The sequence below is a fragment of the Euprymna scolopes genome, chromosome 17 (assembly GCF_053919585.1).
Source record: "Euprymna scolopes isolate OS-2025 chromosome 17, ASM5391958v1, whole genome shotgun sequence".
Taxonomy (NCBI): Eukaryota; Metazoa; Mollusca; class Cephalopoda; order Sepiida; family Sepiolidae; genus Euprymna; species Euprymna scolopes.
This window is the reverse complement of record NC_136498.1, coordinates 83,529,102-83,549,550: the sequence shown is the minus strand read 5'-3', so window position 1 is coordinate 83,549,550 and position 20,449 is coordinate 83,529,102. Positions and strand designations below refer to the sequence as shown.

Sequence of the window (20,449 nt, the reverse complement as noted above, 5' to 3'; positions counted from 1 at the left end):
AATGTGGTTTGATATTCTTGTCTTTATTAATGTTGAAGTAGCGCCGATATATGTATGTACTTTATTAAAAGCTCGAGGTCTGGTATTAATATTACTTTGCTGATTTGTATTAGTTAAATAGTTTGAATTTTGTTCATAGTGTTCAACAAATGGTGGGACAATGTTTGTATGAGGACTTTTGGAGGGGATAATGAGTGTTGTTAGTGTTAGGATGGCTGTTAGGAGAAATATTATTATTCTCATTAATATTATTATTATTATTATTATTATTATTATTACTAGTTGTATGATTGTAGATGGAAGGGCTGCTTGAGTGGTGTATTGGATTAGTAACTATATCAGATGGAAGATGGGAAGAAGAATAACATAAAGACAAAATATTAGTGTCTGTTATGGAAGGATTGCGTGGGATCTCAGAAATAGTGCAAGAATATATAACATCTTTATGGATGCAATCATTATTGAGTGGGCAAAGATGTTTGTTATTACAATTACAGTTAGTTTTGGGTTTAATTGGGAAAGGGATTTTTTGGGCTGATTTAATTTTTTGTTATTAGATGTTAAGATTCTTTGTGCTAAATTAGGCATTATTGAATAAGAAATCCGGATTGAATTTTTATTGAAAATGGAACTATATCTGTGTGGGTATTTGAAAGAGTTTTGTGCAATGTTGAAGAATTCCTTAGGTTTTGACATTTAGGCTAAATGGAGGATTAAACCAAATATTTTTCTTTCTCCTGATGCGACTAGGTGGGTTAGAGGCATTGCGATTAGTATTTTGGTTTGGATTATAATTGTAGACTGGTTCATTGTTATTGATAGCGACAGATCTTGTTATTTGAACTGGTTTCTTACGAGTCATATTGTGTGTGATTACAGATTTAAGGCGGCCTGCAGGAGGAGCATAATTGTTGTATTTAATCTTTTCCTTGTGTCCTGAGTTCCATAAGGCATTATTGAAGAAAGTAGCATTTTGATTAAAAGTTTTTTATCAGCAGAAAGAGCAGAAATTCTTCTAGAAACAGGTGGTACTATAGATTTTATAATTGAGTTGGGGTGGTTAGAAGATTTATGGACGTATAAAAGCCTAAGATTAGGTTTATGATAGGGGCCATGAGTTTCGGTGTGAAGATTAAGTGTAACATCTAGAAAATTTGAAGTTTTTTTGTTTGGTTCGATAATTATAGAAAGGCCAAAGTTATTGAAGAAGTTATGTAATTTTTTAATTGTTTTGTTGTACTCTCTTGGCCTGGCTGTTGTAGTAAAAAGGGCATCGTCTCTATAAAGACCCCTTTGGATATGTTTAAAGTGGTATTTAAGTTCTTTCAGTAAGAAGAGTGCCACAAAATCTGTAACTTCTGCAGAGTCAGAAGCCCCCTATCAAGATGTCAAAATTATCAGGGGTATCCTTTCTAGTCCAAAGCTTATTGTTAAATTGTATGAGGGACTTTCTCGCTAGGAGAATTAATTTTATTTCTAAATTAATTAAGTCAGAATTTCTTTTAGCAAAGATAAGAGCCTTATTTAAAAGGATCGGAGAAATTGATTGATAATTATTTTGGATGTCAAATGTTATGAAGTTAAGGAGGTGTTTATTTTTAAGCGAAACCAACCAATTAATTACGGAATCTGAATTCAGCCAAAGAGGGAAAACCTACTTTTTCTTTAATAGAAGGGATGATTCTATCTAAGATATTTTTGCTTACAGCTCCTAAGTCAGAGTTAGATGGGTAGATCAATCTGATGGAGGGGTTGTCATAGAAATTAAGTTTATGATCTTTGAGGGTGAATCTGGGAGTACCCGGATAAATTATTTCAGTGAAGTTATGAATGTTCATAGAAGTCATTAAAAGTTTAGCTTCAGAATTAATGGAATCTAAAGTCTTAGAACTATATATATATATATATATATATATATATATATATATATATATATATATATATATATATATATATACTGGTAACCAAATTGAATATTGTTGTTGTCTGGGATGAAACTACATGAAAACTTGCAGACTTTTTGCAGAGTATAATGCAATTCTATGGTTAAAATTTTATGACAATTCATAAAAAAGAACCTATATTTTCAAACCAATACAATGTGCCTAAATTTTCCTCCATTTGTATATATAGTGTCCTGGCAGACTAGCTTCAGTTTTGCTGCTTTGGGATGAATTCTGCTTAGAGTTTTTTGTTTTTTTGTTTGTTTTTTTGCCTGACTGTATCCACAAGTACCTTGCCAGGCTACTAATATGTATTTATATATACATATATTTTGCTTTTTTTCTTTATTGCCATTCGGTTTTTCTTATGTATTTGTTTACTTTAGTGTCCATATAATTAAAATTTAAATGGTTTAATTCTTAACTAAAAGACTGGACTAATTCGTAGCAGTGGAAATTTCAAATTAATTTTGAAGTATCATTTTTATACTTTAAAAATCCGAAAAATACATAATTACAAACTTCCGGCAGCGCCGGGTATAGACATCTATATATATAAAAGGCAAAACACATGCGAGAGATTTTGTAGGTCCAAGAAAGGATTTTTTCGAGGGGTTCTCGGGGTGGGTGGGTTACTATCGCTTAGAACTTCTTATATACCGTGTAGATTATAATATGTACGAATTGCGAACGCACGTCACGGCTAGATTTATTTACATTGAGTTTCACACAATTCTTGCTATTTCGGCCCCTCTTGTGTTGATTCGGCTTTTTCATATAAAAGCGAAACTAAAGTGCGGTTCTCAGCCTATGGACTGGGATCAAAGTGTGTTATCATTTTTGTTTTTACACGGAAATAAAAAATGTTTTAACAATTGGGTGCCAAGTAGGACATCCCCAAGTATGAAATGGCGAATGCGGTATTATGGTGAAAGAAGATTCTAGCTAAGAGAAACTTTTGTTTAGTTCTAGAGTGACAAGGATGACCAATGACCCCCATCTGCCACCCACCCCCCTTTTGAGTTGGCCTTGTGCCTAAGTTTTTTGTTCATGTTCTTTCTTTGCCTGAATAAAAGATTTAATATCTCAAAGTGTAGTATCTGTTCCGGCAGATACTGCAAGCGAAGACCATATGTGGGGGTAACCCCACATATTAGACCTTGGTCAATGTAGGGGCAACCCTTCATACCAATTGTCACTATCCAGCTCCCATTTCCCACCCATCGGGTGCTGGTCCCCTTTTCCCTCTCCCTCCCTCTCTCTCCACATTAAAAAACGGCCTTGTGCCTAATTTGCTCAGTGGTGAAGCAAATAAATACATCTCGGCCTACGGGCCAGGATCAAAGTGAAAGATGCTGGCCGAGAGAAAAATCATTTAAAATTTCCAATAGAGACGAGATGGATCAACCAACCTCACCACCCCTGCATCTTTTTGAGTTGGCCTTTTTCCTAAGTTTTTTGCTCATTTTCTCTAATGTATATTTTTCCTGTGAATAAAAAATTTAATATTTCAAAGTGTAGTATCTGTTCTCTTATACATACACGGCGCGAGGCAGTGCTGTTCTGGCGACACATTCTTGTACCCAGAACACATGACGAGCTTGTTGGGTAGTGTTCTGTCCGCACCCCGACTTTGTCTGTCTTTCTATGCTCTCCCACCTCACGGGGGGATCTGATCTGATAATTTACGACCTTCCATGAGGGAGGGTTGGAAACACTTTCTCTCTTCCCTGCACTAACTTCCCACTCCCTCTCTCAGTTCTATCTCTCCTCTTGCCGCCTTTTGGCGCCAAAGTCATCTACCACTTTGGACGCCGTCTCCATGTCACTCTTTTCGGTGATTTTTAAAAGAAGAGGGAACCAAAACGGACACCCCCAGCCCGGGGGACACCAATATGGATACCCCCAGCCAGGGGGCCACCAATGTGAATACCCCCAGCCAGGCGACTACTGCTCCCCAAGAGGACGGCTCCTCAACAGGAGGAGCAAAAACAACCACAACAAGGCGTACCACCCGGATATGGAATCATTGGACGCTCCCCAGGAGAGGGAAAATTTACCAACAGCTCCCTCCGAGGGCGACTCCCCCCAAAGGGGAGCAAACCCAAAATCGGTCGTAGCATCTCACTCACAAAAAGGAGGAGGTGCCAGGCCAAAAGGACAATAAAGGGGACAGCGCTCCCCAGGAGGGTTGCTCCCTCAAAAGGGGAGCAGGTAAAGAAAATTAGGGGCATACCGCCTGGACCTCACAAACAGATGCCCTCAAAGTAAACAAAAAAGTTCATGCTCTCTAAGAGGCCGACTCCCCAAAATGGGAAGCTGCTCCCGAAAAAGACTCTAACCAAGGAGAATCAGGCCCAAAAGACACTGAAAAGGGAGCTTTCCCCCCAAAAAGCGACACTCCCACAAAAGGACAGACTAAGAAATATTGGGAGGCAGGAAGCGTCCCAATAAACAGGCAGGGGCGACCTCCACAAAAGACCAAAAACGGTCTAACCCCACCAAAGACCCCATACCAACACCAACACCAACACCACCACACCAACACGAAACACTACATCAGCACCAACACCAAGCACCATACAAACACCTGTCCCCACACCAATGCAAACTGAGCCACCACCCCAAAAAGAAAAGGAAAAGAATGAACCGAGGGAAGGGAGAGACTCTTCTGCCTCTCGCAGACCAACCAAATTAAAAACCCGTGCCCCGAGGAACTATGTTATGTAGACCCTCTATCTATGGCAACAGACATTTCCCATCGGCAGAGGAAAAACTTAAAACCTCTGCTCGATTACAAACAGATAGAGGGGAAAGATGTAAATATCCCCTCAAATTTCCCGGATGCCCCGCTCCTAATAACTTTTGTCAGAACTCCTGAGGCCTGCAAGACCAACTTGTGGACAAGGCTGAAGCTGCTGAAGAGGCGTTTCCTGGAATCAAACTGGTTAAGAAAAATGACCCTTCTCTTGACGAACTGTTAAAACAATGCAACGAAAGGGTCCCAGTGTTGGTCAATATCTCACTCTATAGGGCCATGGAATTAATTTATCCTTTGGACATCGGCGGCATTGCGAGAGAAGAGTGTGACACACCCTGGCTTTGAATTTGGCTAGTTTGAATGTGAGGGGCTTGAGATTATCGGGCCGGGCGGCTCACCTCCGGCATGACCTCTTGTCTCTGGGAGTGGATGTGGCTGTGATTCAGAGGACGCATTTCGTTTCCTCTGTGGACTGTCAGGTACTCGGCCAAGATTTTGAGGTTTTCTCAGCATATGGCAGCCCGTGGGGGAAGGGAGCATCCGGGGCGGGAGATGTGGACGTGGATCAATAGTGTTTCCTCCTATCCAAACACTTACTTGGACAGGATGTTAGTTAGGAGAGGTGAAGTAGACTTCTTATCTTGTTTCATGTTCACTTGGCTAGGCCAGATGGACCATACACTAGTTATGGCCCAGCTGAAGCTAGGAAATAGGCCTAAGTTAGTGGCTCACTGGAAATTAAACACCTCCCTTCTGGATATACAAGACTTCCAAGAGAAGCTAATAGAATTAATTCAAAAAGCACTAGTGGGAGCGGTTAAAAGCCAAAATTAGAACCTTCTCCATCAAGTATGCTCAGTACCTCACACTAGATAAGGCCAAGACAAAGAAGAAGCTAGAGCAGAAACTAGCCCAGGCTACAGGGGAGGGTGATAGGGTTAGTCAGAAACTAGCTAAGCAGGATCTTCTGCGTGATAATAGCGAGCATTATGAAGGTCAAGTAGTCAGAGCTAGGCTTAGAAAGATAGGCAATGAAGCAGTCAACTCCAAAACTGACGAGCCTCGTGAAATTTCTAGGTGTGGCTCGGACAAGTACAGTGCAAAGGTAAGACATCCAGATGGACGCACCCGGGAATCAACTGCGAGGGTTTTCGAGATCATTTCGAGGAGCGTTTTACGCAGCAGCCCAATCTTCCGATCCTTGAGTTTAGCAACTATTTGGCTGACTCTCCCCACCTCGAGGCAGCTAGAGCAGCTAGTTGTGAGGGCCAGGTGACGGAGCGGGAGGTTTTTACTGTGCTGAAGCAGGTCAGCTGTGACAGATCACCGGGACTCGATGGTCTGCTATAGAAACTGTATTTGAGGCTGTTGCCCATATTTCTGCCTCTTCTGATGGATGTGTTCAACCATTGGTTTGCTCAGAGTTCCATCCTGGGGCAAGTCACCAAGGGAGTGATCACATTGCTGAAGAAAGGTGATCGGCATGGTGGAGAAGAGTTAGACGATTACAGGCTCATAACTCTGCTAAACACAGAGTTGAAGATTTAGGCCAAGGTTCTGTCGAATTGGCTGCAGGTTGTTATCGACGAGTTGGTTGAACCGGAACAGAATTACGCTGTGAAGGGGAGACGATTCAGAACAACTTGCACCTGATACGCACGATCCAAGAGGGAGGGATAGATGATAACACAGACGCCGTGCTGATCAACTTAGATCAGTCCAAAGCTTTCGATAAGGTCGGCCATCATTTCTTGGTATCTGTCTTAGAGGTTGCTGGTTTTAAGTGGATGTCCCTGATGTATCGACAGCCCATAGCCGTCGTGCAAGTCAACGGAAAGTGCCTGAAACCCTTCGTTATCTCTCGGTCGGTTCGTCAGGGTTGTCCACTGTCGCCCCTGCTCTATGTCCTGACTTTGGAGCCCCCGCTCTGCAAGCTGAGACATGGGGAGGCCAATTTGGCCCTGCGCGGAATTGCAATATCCGGTGGCTCAGCCGCCAAGGTATCCGCGTTCGCCGATGATGTCACAGTCTTTGTGTCGAGCTTCAGAGACATCAAGATCATGTTGAAGGTGCTCGCTCAGTACGAAGGATTAGAGGGACCAAGATAAACCGCAGCAAGTCAGTAGGATTGTGGTTGGGCACCTGGAGTGGAAATGCCAACCTCCCAGCGCCCTTCAGCTGGATGGACGGCCCAGTTCAGATCCTCGGCGTGTGGTTTGGACTGGGTCTCCAGCTTGACAGAAATTGGTTGGAGGTTTGATCAAAGGTGGAGGCTGCAGTCAATTCGTGGCTTCCTAGGAAACTTTCCTTAAAGGGTAGAGCTGAGGCGTGCACCACTTACGTCTTTCCTCTCATCCTTTACCGACTAGTCGTACTTCCCCTGTCTGCACAACACCTAACAGCTCTCGTCGAACTCTTGTCCTCGCTTCTTTGGGAGAGAGGAAGACACTGGGTGAGCAGACAGGTCTGTATTCAACGTCCGTGTTAGGGAGGCTTGGGAATGCCGGACTTGAAATGTCATCGAGATGCTGAGAGGCTGGCCTTCCTGAGCCACTATATGCAAGATGACCAACCGTGGAACCCCGTAGTTACTGCCGCCTTCCCCAACCTCGTTCTCAACCCTTCTATCAAGAGCCGTCGCAGGCCGCGGGGAGAATCTGCCTACATGAAAGAGTGCTGAGCTGTGCTTAAATAACTACCAAGGTCCAGCGACCTTGTGACTGCTACCTGTAGGGAACTCCACAGGGATCTAGTGAAGGGGGCCTGATTGTCCCGATTGTGGGACAATGGCTGTAGAAACGACTGATCACACTTTCTTTGATTGCTGTGAACTCCACTGATACTGGTCGTATGTCAGCGAGGTGATGGCTTGCATCGATCCTGAGCATCCTCGCCCAATTACTGTATCCAATGTCGTGGACGGCGTCAGGCCGCCGTGGGACTGGGAAAGACAAATGGTCTATGTTACGATCCTGGCAGTGGAGAGAATGGTGATTTGGACGTCGCGTCTGCAAGGTTGCCAGGGGAGGTGTTGTCTTTTTCTGATCAGGATCTGATTGCTTTCTTTAAACACTAACTACGAGTGAAGATCAGATGTGATGGAAGAAGGCTGCATCGCGCAGCATTTGACAGAAGATGGATACATATAGCAAGTCTGTGTTAATGAAGAGGAGCCAAATTTGAATACGTGTTCCCTGCCTAGGTGTGGAACGCGCAGTTCCATAAAGTAAAATTAAATGTAGCCTCTCAGTGAGTTTGTGTTCCATCCCTCCCCGATTAGGAAGCCTCCAAGATCCCCACCCCCTCCTACTTGCAATTTTTGTTTTCACCCCTTCCTCTAAATTTCACCCATCTTGGAGAGAAAGAAATACAAACTAACCCCCATCCCTTACCCACAAAATTTTCTTTTCTCCATTCACCCGCATCTAGAGGGTATCCCCAATTAGAGACTGACCTGCAGAAGCAAGGTTCCTTTTAAAAACCTAGTAGAACGGGCAGTCTATCAACTAGACGGGGTTGGGAGGGTCCTACTAATCACCTTTTGTTTTTTCTTCTCCTGCCCTCAACACAAATGAATTATTGTACAATTTTATTGTTATCTTTTTTGTTTTTACATGGCAATAAAAAATATTTTAAAAATTGGGAGTTAAGTAGGACGTCCCCCAATATGAAAGGGTGAATGCGGTATTATGGTGAAAGAAGATACTAGCTGGGAGAAACTTTTGATTTGGTTTAGTTCTGGAGTGACAAGGATGACCAACGACCCCCACAATCCCCCCTTTTGAGTTGGCCATGTGCCTAAGTTTTTTGTTCATCGTTGATTTTGACTGTATTTTTAACATGAATAAAGGATTTAATATCTCAGTGTAGTATCTGCCGGAATAGATACTGTAAGCATAGACCATATGTGGGGGCAACCTCACATATAAGGCCTTGGTAAATGTAGGGGCAACCCTTCATACCAATTGTCACTATCCAGCTCCCCTACTCCCCGGGGATTTGGTCCCCATTTTTCCTTCACTCCTCACATTAAAAATCGGCCTTGTGCCTAATTTGCTCGGTCGGGGAGAAAATAAATACTTCTCGACCTACGCGCTGGGAGCGTCCAGAAAGCAATAGTGGTTTGGTCAATGTCGGTTTTCACCGTCATATCAGAAAATTGCTTTCATTTGGATACACTCCCCCAATAAAGGGAAGCTGGTTATCCCAACATGTCAGGGAAACAAAACCAGACAATGTGGGTAAAAAACAAACCCAAAACAACTATCCCGCAGTTAAAATGAAGTGCGGAATTTACTTTCCTTTGACCTAATTTGCCATTTATGAACGTTACACTGAAATTGCTTTCATGGGCGAGCGAGTAACTTATCCAGTTTTTGACCCTACCTACCAACCAAAACTTTTTTGTATTTTTTTTATTTTTATTCTTTTGCATCATGTTCGTTGCTTTTTTTTTCCGATTTTTCAAAAGAAGTTAAACATACGGTTTGAATCTACCCCCCCTCTCCCAACACACACACCTACAAACACCCAGGCAATGCCGGGTACCCAGGCTAGTTTAATTATAAATAATTTCTTTTTAAATAGTCGCAGTTTTCTCTATTTTAATATTTAATGCGTTCATAGGAATAAGAGAGCTGAAAATACGTCGGCAGTTAATCATCAACTCACGGAGACTTAATGCAATCTCAGAAAGCGATTTGATATAATCATTATCGCATATCTTTATCATTTAAAGAGGATCATTTTCATTTTGTTTTTTAGCTTTTTTAGATGGTGTAGTTCTCCCCCTTTTGTCTTTCAGATATTTTTTTATAAAGAAACTCGCGTTTATTAAAGTTCTGATGTTCTGAGATTGCAAAAAATCTTTCATGAGAATTCGACTAGAAAAACCAATTTATTTTTATCATGGAATTTACCATTTATTGACCCTCTGACTTAGAAAGGATGGATGATCAATATTACTCTCCCTTGACCTTGGTTTCCAATAGAGTAAAAAAAAATCAGCTTTTCTAATACATTAATTGTATGGCAAACTTATATAAGAAGTTTTTTCACCTAAAGATTTGTATGCCATAAATCTAGTTTGCTATCTATTTATTTGCTATTAAATTTATTTAGCAACTTACGGGATGAGCAACTAGAAAGGGTACGAAAATAGCTGTAAACGAACATGTTTGTATTCCCTAGTAGGAGCATCACAGGCGACAGGTAATAAATCAACGTTTTCGAAGGAGGAAGTCATGCCTGGGAGAATGGTCATCTAAAACCAAATCGAATCACATCTAATTTAGACACTAAAAATAATGCCGGGCCTCCTAATGAAGCAGATCCTAAAATCAAAATGTTCCAAGAATTCTCTGGGTGGTATTAAAAGAGAATGTATTTGAAAAGTTTTATTGTACAAGCAGAAGCGCCTGGCGTGTAAAATCACCAGTAGGTTCTTTGATAAGACAGGTGCGTGTTCGAAATGAATGTTTCTTTTCAGAGCACAATTGAACGATAATACTTGACTTTAATTAAAGCCATTATAAAAAAATAATTTTATAAAATCAACAGGAGTTTATCTACAGTGCAATGTAGACTACAATGTTTTGTTGACTAAGTCACTATGCGGAGGTATGTGAAGCTTCCTCCCAGTGCACTGCAGTGGGTCCCCAACTAGAGTAGGCAATGAGTCGATTTTATTGGACAATGAGCGATTTCACCAATATTGTTGACAATAAGACTATTAGAAGTGACCCATTCATTGACCCTTATTCAATTCCGGGCAATGTAGGATTTCCTTGCTAGTCTGTCATAAACCCTCTACATAAGTAATCGCCATTGTTCATTTCATTCAGCATTCTTAATCCCTTCATAATATTCTTCATCATTCAAATGATAATCCATACATCTCAATTATCTTCAGGTGGCTTTTGGCCTTGCTTACATCATTATTAAGAAAAATGTTCAGAAAATATAGTTTTACTAATAATCAAGTATTTTCTCACATGAAAATAATTTTTTTTCATTCCTAGTAATAGTAAAGAAATCCAGGAAAGAAGTAACACATGATAATAAATATAAGTAAAATATTCGGAATGTTTTAAATGAGGATAATTTGCATCATTTGAATAATTGGGACTACTGTTCTCATCTCACATGTATGCCAACAATGTTTTGGTTGATGAGACAGGAGTAAGCATAAATTAAATAGAAAATTCTGTTTGGAATTTTGAACACATTCCAGAATTAAACATGAAGGACTACCGAGTTTTATACACCTGAAGAAGATCGGAGATTACATGGTCCGAAATGTTCTGAGAATAACACCCAAGATGAGAACACTAGTCTGAACCATTCAAACCATACAAACTACAAGTAAATAATTCCGATAAACTCTGGTAGGTAGATGTACATGTTTTAGAGCAGATACAAAATTAAAAATAGTCTTCACTATGTTGGGATTCTCTTTTATTACAGAAATGAATTCACTAATACCAGTCGACATGCACGTAAAACGTTCCAATGCAAGTTTGCAGTTATTGATACAAAATAAGTGGACTGAGAGAAGGAGTAGGAAAAAGATATAAATAAAGGGGCAGCTATAAAACTACTACTTCTAATAATAATAATAATTAGCGGGACCTGTGGAAATTCCACAGCGACATTTTTCATATGCAATAAATTCTTGGATAGGTACTAATTATGTCAATAATTTTTCATCACTTGTAACTCACCATTTCGCACACCTTAATAAATAATAACTTTCATATATTGTATAGGCTGATTATTTCATTACAAACACACACATCAATTAACTCACATTTCATCATTTTTCATTCTTAGACATGTTACTAATTTCGACAATATTTTAAAAATATTTTTAAGCAACATTATCGCCCAATCTTACTAAAATAATAACTTTGATATATTTTATGGGCTGCTTATTTCATTTCAAACAAACCAATCAATTAACCTCCATTTCATCATTTTTCATAATTCTTGGATATGTTACTAATTTCGACAATCATTGTTCATAATTTGTACCCACATTATCTCCCCCCCCTATTTAATAACATAATAACTTTATTATAAAAAATTTTTTCTGTAATTAAAACCATTCCTATCGCACTCTCTTACTAAAATGATAACTTTGATATATTGTCTGGACAGATTATTTTATTACAAACACACCAATCAATCAACTAACATTTCATCATTTTTCGTAATTCTTGGATATGCTACTAATTTCGACAATAATTTTTCATAATTTTAACCCTCCTTATTGCCTTTCCCCTTACTTAAATAATAATATTGATGTATTGTATGGGCTGATTATTTTATTATAAACACATCGATTAGTTAACTCATATTTCACCATTTTTCGTTATTCTTTGATATCTTACTAATTTCAACAATATTTTTATAATGTAAACCATCCTGTATTTTTATAATGTAAACCACCCTCTCTAAAACATAACTTTGATATATTGTCTGGGCCGATTATTTCATAAAAAGCACAACTATTCATTAATTTACATTTGATAATTTTTCATAATTCTCGAATATGTTACTAATTTCGACAATCACTTTTTATATTTTTTGCTCACATTAATAACCTCACACTACTAAAATAATAACTTTGATATATTTTCTGGACTGATTATTTTATTTCAAACACACTAATCAATTAACTCATATTTCGTGATTTTTCATAATTCTTGGATGTGTTACTAATTTCGACAATCATTTTTCATCCTTTAAACCCACATTATCGCCCCCTTACTAAAATAATAACTTTGATATATTGTCTGGACTGATTATTTCATTGCAAACACACTAATTCATTAAATTACATATTATCATTTTTCATAATTCTTGGATATGTTACTAATTTCGACAATAATTTCCCATAAATTTAACACACCTTATAGCCTTCTTCTTACTAAAATAATAACTTTGATATATTTGCTGGGCTGCTTATTTCATTACAAACACATCAATCAAATAACTCACATTTCATCATTTTTCATAATTCTTGGATATGTGACTAATTTCGACAATAATTTTCATAACTTAAACCCACTATGTCGCTCCCCCTTACTTAAATAATAACTGTGATATATTGCCTGGGATGATTATTTAATTACAAACACATTTATCAATTCTGGGTATTCTCATAGTATATATGTTCCACCTATCTTATCCAATCCCGGGTGATGCCACATATTTTGCTAGTATATATCTTTCACCTATCTAATTTGATCCTGGGTGACGCTGGGTATTCTGATAGTATATGTTTTCCACCTATCTCATTCAATACTGAGCGACGCTTTCTGCTAGTAAATATTTGTGCTAATAACATTCAATCCCAGGTCTGACTTCATGTCCGCCACCCCACTGTTAAAAAATATACATGAAATAAAGTAATATTTTAATCGTAAACTGTTTCAGCCATTTCCGGGACTGACTTCATATCTCCCAACCCACTGCTAAAAATATACATGAAATAATATACTGTCTAAATAGTAAACTGTTTCAGCCATTTCCAGGACTACTTCATATCCCGTACCCCACTGTTAAAAATATGCATGAAATAAAATAATGTTTTAATCGTAAACTTTTTCAGCCATTTCGGGGACCAACTTCTTATCCTACTGTTAAAAATATACATTAAATAAAGTAATGTCCAAAACGTAAATGGTTGCAGCCATTTCCGGGACCGACTTCATATCCCACCCCACTGTTAAAAATATACATTAGATAAAGTAATGTTTAATGCGTAAACGGTTTCACCCATTTCCGTGACTGATTTCATATCACCTACCCCACTGTTAAAAATATACATGAAATAAAGTAATGTTTAAATTGTAAATGATTTAAGTAATTTCTGGGACTGACTTTATATCCCCCATCACACTGTTTAAAATATACTTGAAATAAATTAATGTTTAAATCATAAACTGTTTCAGCAGCTTTTCGAAATTAATACATAAAAACATTAACACGGTAAGGGATTAGGCAACCATTGCTTCAACATGAATTTCTGAATGTAGTATCAGTCTCAGCATTCGTGTGACTTAAATCCACCCTTTTTGGTCTTGGTTAATGGAGGAGAAATCCTTCATTACTGATACAATTTTTATTTTTGTTATTGATCAGAGTACCCCTTTTGGGGAGCTGGTTTCCCCAAAAATTTTTAACCGACCTCATGTCTAACTTCGTCTTTGTGGGGAGGCAAGTAAACAAAAAAAAAATAATAATCAGAAGGGACATTTTCCAGGGCATCTTATAATTAATCAGAAAAGACATTTCCAGTGCATTTTATAATTAATTAGAAGGGACATTTCCAGGGCATTTTGTAATTAAACCAGAAATTACTTTTCCCAGTTACTTTTTTAATATTAAAACTTTGTTACATTAAATGTAGTACCTATTTACAATGCCTCCCTACGGGACAGATTTAGACACCAGGGTCGTTTTTAATGTGGAAAAGAATTGTCTTAGTTGCAAAGGATTTCTCCTCCACTAAGAGAGAAGAAGCTGAAATGTAGCATCTGAAGAATAGATACTACACTTTGATCTTAGCCAAAAGGCCAAGAAAGACAAATCATTTTTATTAGCTTTGCCTCAACAGCGACACCATTTGCTTTTAAGGGGTGACAATTTTTATTTGGAATATTCCACTTTCCTTTTTTAGGGATGCACAGCATGATAACGGACGGAGTGATAAACGTGATAATATAATGATGATGATGATGATGATGATGATGATAATAATAATAACAACAACAACAACAACAATGGAAAAGAATGGTACACCTACTGTAGTTACAATAGAAATGCAAATCGCTAAAACATTGAGTTCTATTAGTGAAATATTTCGCCTAAATATGGTGGAATAAACCTGTGTTTATAGTGTTAGGCATTGTCTTAAATGTGAGAATATACCTAATACCAACAGAGTTAATGTTCAATTATTATTTGGGAGATGTTCAGGATTTGCACTGGGCATCATGAAGGACATCAGCACAAAATAGTTTGAGAATTCCTTGTTTTAGAAACAATAGAAAGTCAAAAAATATAATGAATAAGGAAATCGAATTGAGTCCAAGTTAGAATAACTGCACACAATTCAATTAAATACTATAAGATTGATTTCGTTTTCTTTAAATGCATTCAATTCAATGATCCTTCAGTTATAAAGGAAAAAGTATTGCATACAAATATTAAAACCATCTCTTTTCATATCAAAAATATTAAATAAGAGAGCTGAATCAATAATCCAGAAGGTTTTGGTTCATTTTCTGACATGATTGATACATTTAATAATTTGCAGAATTGAACCATTATGTGATACCAACCCATGTGATAGAATAATGTATCCAATAATTGAAAGATCCAATCCTTTTCTGAATAATATTTTTGTCCCATATTTCTAGTTCTTCTTTGATTCTAGTTTCCCTTGATGGATTAAAAGCTTGGAATATGAATTATTCGGATATATCAAAATTATTTTCGTTTTTCACAGATCTTAACTTCAAAGATTGTTTTATCTATATATTTACTATCAATGATGATGATGATATTATTATTATTGGCTCACCTGGAGCTTTCACACGAGTCAGCAAACGATCTGATTGGATACCTGTGGTGTTCTCTGGAAGCTGAGTGACAACAAGTCTCCCCAGACGTCCAGCTCTCTCCTCCTCCTTTGATAGCATTTGCAAATAAATTTGCATCATCGCAACAGCCTCTTACCATTGATTTCTTGCTGGTAGTGGCCATTGGTTTATACTGGAATTTAAGTGGCACTAAGCCTCCCAAAGATCCCAGTTCTCTTCGCACTTATCCAGCGGAGGTCTGGCCAGTGCTCCCTCCTCGGTCTTTCCATTCTCCTTGACCCTTCTCGGCTCTTTGTTATCACTTTTTTTGGGGGGAGGGGGAACGGTGGTGAAACAATGGAGAGATGCATGATGGGGGGGGGGGTAGAACATGTAGATCTGCAGCTTCGGTGTTCTTCATTCCCTGTAACGCTTCTTCATTATATTGTCTTGTGTTATTCTCCGTATTCAAGGGTTTTCCTTAATATTTCAGCCGTTTTCATTATCGTTAGGCATTGTGTTTTTGCAGCTATTCCTCTGATTCCAATTTTTGCCATTCTTTTTTTCAGGTTTTTTGGGATTGTTCCTAGTGCTCCTACTATTATCGGTACTATTTTGATTTTCTTCATCATCCAAATCCCTTTTAACTCTCTGGCTAGTTCTGTGCATTTGCTTCGTTTCTCTTTTTCTTTCATACTCACCCTGTGGTCAGCTGGGGTAGCAAAGTCTACGATTTGACAAGATATCTCTTTCTTGTTAATTATTACGACATCTGGTCTTCTTGCTTGGATGGGTTTGTCCGTCTGTATGTCCATGTCCCATAGAATTTTGTGGTTCTCGTTTTCGAGTGCTGTTGCAGGTTTATGCTTGTACCATTTATCTGTTTGCTCAAAATGCAGCCATTTGCACAATTCCCAGTGCACTGCCCTCCCCACTTGGTCATGCCTGTTTTTGTATTCCTTTTGGGCCAGTTTGCTGTATTCACTTACTATATGGTTTATCGCTTCATCTCTTTGTCTACAGAGTTTGCATTTGCTGTTTTATGTTGTTTTATCAATCCTTGCTTTGATATGGTTGGTTCTTATCGAGTTATCTTGTGCTACAGTTATTAGGGATTCAGTTTCTCGGTTTATATGTCCTTTTAGCATCCATGTCCACGTGTTTTCGTTATTCTCATCTTTTATCATTCTTACGAATCTTCCGTGGAGTTGTTTCTCTTCCCATTTCTCTTTTATCGTTTTGTCACTTGTCTCTCTGTTTTCTGTTTTGTTGGTTTTCTCCGTATCTCTCGCTGCCATAGTTATCCTTTCAGTGCTTTGCATTATGTATTTTTCTAGTTCTTTTTTTGTGTCCTTCACACAGTCTTCTATAGAGATCAGTCCTCTCCCGCCGTCTTTCCTTTTCGCGTAGAGTCTATCAATATCATCCTTTTGGTGTAGTGCATTGTGCATGGTCATGAGTTTCCTGGTCTTCTGATCGAGCTGTCAGTTCTTTTGTCCACCCTATAAACGTTCCAGAGTATCTTACTAGTGATACTGCCCATATATTTATACCTTTTATTAGATTTCTGCTATATAATTTCGTTTCCAGGAGTTTTCTTGTTCTCTTGAGGTATTCCTTTCCAATTCTTTCTTTCATTTATGTTGCTTTGATGGTGTCTGCTTCCAGAATTCCCAAGTATTTATAGTCATCTTGTTCCCCTAGTGTCCTCATCTCCGTTTGGCTGGGTAGTTCCATGCCTTCTGTCGTTTCCAGTTTTACCTTTCTTATAACTAGTAGTGTGCACTTTTCCATTCCAAATTCCATTTGAATATCCTGGCTGAAAATCCTGGTAGTGTTAATTAGTGTCTCTAGCTCCTTTTCAGTCCTTGCAAAAAGTTTCAAATCGTCCATGTACATCAGGTGGTTCATTTTTCCTCTGTATTAGAGAACTTGTATCCAGCTTGGCTCTTTCTCAGAATTCTATTCAAGGGCATCATGGCTATGATGAACAGTAATGGTGATAATGAGTCTCCTTGGAAGATGCCTCTTTGTATGTTAATTTCTGTTATGTGTTGTCCATCAGCTGTCAGTTCCAGTCTCCATGTTTTCATTGCATTTTCTATTACATTGGTGATCCCGCTTGGTATTTTATACATTTTTAGGTATTCTATTATCCATGCTTGGGGGATCCTGTCATACGTTTTTTTGTAGTCGATCCATGCCATGGCTAAATTTTTCCTCTTCCTTTTTACCTCCTTTAGGATCTTATGATTAACATATAACAGATCATATGTTCCTCTTTTCCCTTTTTGGCATCCTTTCTCTTCCTCGGGGATGAGTCCACGGTTATTCAGTGAGTGGTAGATTTGTTCCCTCAGTTGTGCTGTCAGTATCTTCCACATAGTAGGTAGGCACGTGATTGGCCTATAATTGCTGGGGACGGTTCCTTTCTCCGTGTCCTTCTGTAGCAGTGTGGTTCTACCTTTTGTCATCCAGTCTGGCACGTTTGCTTCCTGTATACATCTTCTCAGGTTTTGGGCTAGCCTTTCGTGTAAGGTTGTGAATTTTTTTAACCAGTATGCATGTATCCCGTTGTGCCCTGGTGCTCTCCAGTTTGCCGTTTTTCCTATGGTTTTCTTTAGGGTTTCATTGCTGATTTCATTCACTGTTCCTTCTTCAATTTGTTGTAATTCTTCTTTCATGTCTTTCAGCAATTCGGCATTTATATTGTGATTTCGTCGCTCTTCCCATATGTTACTCCAGTAGAGTTTTGTTTCTGTCGGATTTGGTTGCTCTGTTTTTGTTTTTCCTCCGTTCACATTTTGGTAGAATTGGCTTTCATTAGTTTCAAATGTTCTGTTTTGTTTGCATTGTTCAGCTTTATATCTATATCGTCTCAATCTCGCTTCTTTTGCTTTTATTTTTTGGTCCAGTTCTTCATGTTTCTTGTTTAGCCTTTCCCTGCCAGTTACATTTCCAATATTCCTTTTTTTCCACATTGCTTTCTTCCTGTTGATCATTTTGGTTTCTTTTTTATGTTTCTGTATTTGGGTTTCTAGTCTTATTTCCCATCCAGGTTTTGTCGGTCCGCTTGTCCCCGGTTGTTTTTCTGATTTGAGATTCATACTTACCATTTTGGTGCCTGCGTGAATGAGGTTGTTTAAGTCTGTGATTGTGTTTGTTGGGATGTGTGGGAGGAGCTTGTTAACCTTCTCAGGTTCTGTTTTTAATTTCTTCTGCTCTTGGTTCTTTAACGACGGGAGGTTTGTTTTTTCCTTGTTCATAAACTGTGTTATTTTATTTATTTCATTTGCTTCATTCTCTGTTAGTTCTGTTTCATTGTTCTCGGTTTCAACATTTTTAGTCTTTGGTCTTCGTAGGTCCTGGGCCTTTTGTGTTTTTACTTGTGAGGCTTCAACTTGTGGGGTTTCAACTTGTGGGGTTTTTCTACGAGCAGTTCCATTTGGGGGTGTTTCTTGTTCAGTTTCCTCATTTATTTTTCGCTGTATTTCTGCTAGTTCTAGTTTAGAGAGCCAACCTTTCTTGAGTATCAGTCTTGCTTGGTCCACAATTCTTTGTTCTGTCGCTTGTTGGTCACTGGAGAAGTCCCATAGTTCTTTCATTCGTTTCCGATAACCTATTATTATTATTATTATTATTATTATTATTATTATTATTATTATTATTATTATTTCTATTTCTGCTGTCTCAACCTATCTGGAACATGCTTGTACCATTTTTCACTACATTCCAACCCTATTTTCTTGCATATATCCAAATAGACTTTTCTTGTAACATCGCTATGCTGCCTCTTGTACTCCTTGTAAGCTAACTTAGCTGGCGAGGTGTTGTACATTCTCACCTTTATGCCCACACAATCGACGTAGAGGACTTTCTGCAGTTTTATCAATGTGATACTTCATGTAATTTGTCTTGGGCGTTTGCATATTAATGCTTCTGTCCCAACCTTTAAGTTACATTTAGATAAACATCGTCAGCTTTTTCCCTTGTCCACTGCCTCTAGTAGATCTCTACTGAATTGACCATGCATTTTCATCTCGATCCAATTGTTTTTCGCTTTTTGTTCATTTAATGCCTTAAATTCCTTGCTCTATTGCAATTTTTTAAATTTTGACAAACCCTTTATAAGCTTTTCGTTACAGTTGGAGATGTAAACTTTTAGATTATTTTCTTCCTTTTTTAAGTATTGTTCTACACTTATTATTTCTTTTCACCGACGAGAGAAGGAGAAAATGTATGTCTTCGCTGTAGATTTTGATGAAAAAGTGGTGAAGGAATTTTAGATTTTAGCCGTGTAGATGTATGTATGTATGTATGTATGTATGTATGTATGTATGTATGTATCTATCTATCTATCTATCTATCTATCTATCTACCTAGCGATGAGTGGACAACAGAGATTTGAATCGTCATGTTTTGACAGGTTGTTAAACTTTGTCAAACTCTGTGACCGGTATGTTTGCAGCGGAAAGTATTCAAATGAGGACGGACATGAGTGTCAAGTGTCACGTATTCTGGTTTGCACAAGCATAGTGTTGAGTTGAAGCTGAGGCACTGAGAAAGACAGATAGGCTAAAACGGGTCTCCCTATGAGGGAGAGGGGTCTCAGAATGGAGCCATAGAAGAACCCCCTCCCCAAGCCAAAGATCGTTGATCACTCCATTTCTGCTTACGGGATGCCTGGGATTAAATAAACCATATAATAAAAACACACATTCATCTTGGGTCCATGTATAAAGCGTTTCCTTAAACAGGTTCCGGCTCCCTCAAGGTTGGCGAATCCCTAGAAACGACCAGCAATGTCATCATGTTACGTGCATTATATGTTCTGACACGTACACACAAAGACGAGTCATAAGCCGTTAAGATAGACATTAGGAAACGAGTACAACAGTCAACGTAGATAATGTGGCCCATTAATTAATCAAAGAAACGAGTACAACAGTCAGTTGTACCATAAACACAACGTAGATAATGTGGCCCATTAATTAATCAAAGAAACGAGTACAACAGTCAGTTGTACCATAAACACAACGTAGATAATGTGGCCCATTAATTAATCAAAGAAATTTAAGTATCATTTTGATAACAAAACAAGTATACACAACATCTGATCTTGAGCACGTGATACAATGGAGAAAGGAGTGGCTGGT

At 38.4% G+C, this 20,449-nt stretch overlaps 1 pseudogene; it reads right to left on the bottom strand.

Moving 5' to 3' along the window:
* Positions 1-14,181: 14,181 nt before the first annotated feature.
* LOC145297236 (U2 spliceosomal RNA) lies at positions 14,182-14,298 on the bottom strand (annotated as a pseudogene).
* Between the last annotated feature and the right edge of the window lie 6,151 nt (positions 14,299-20,449).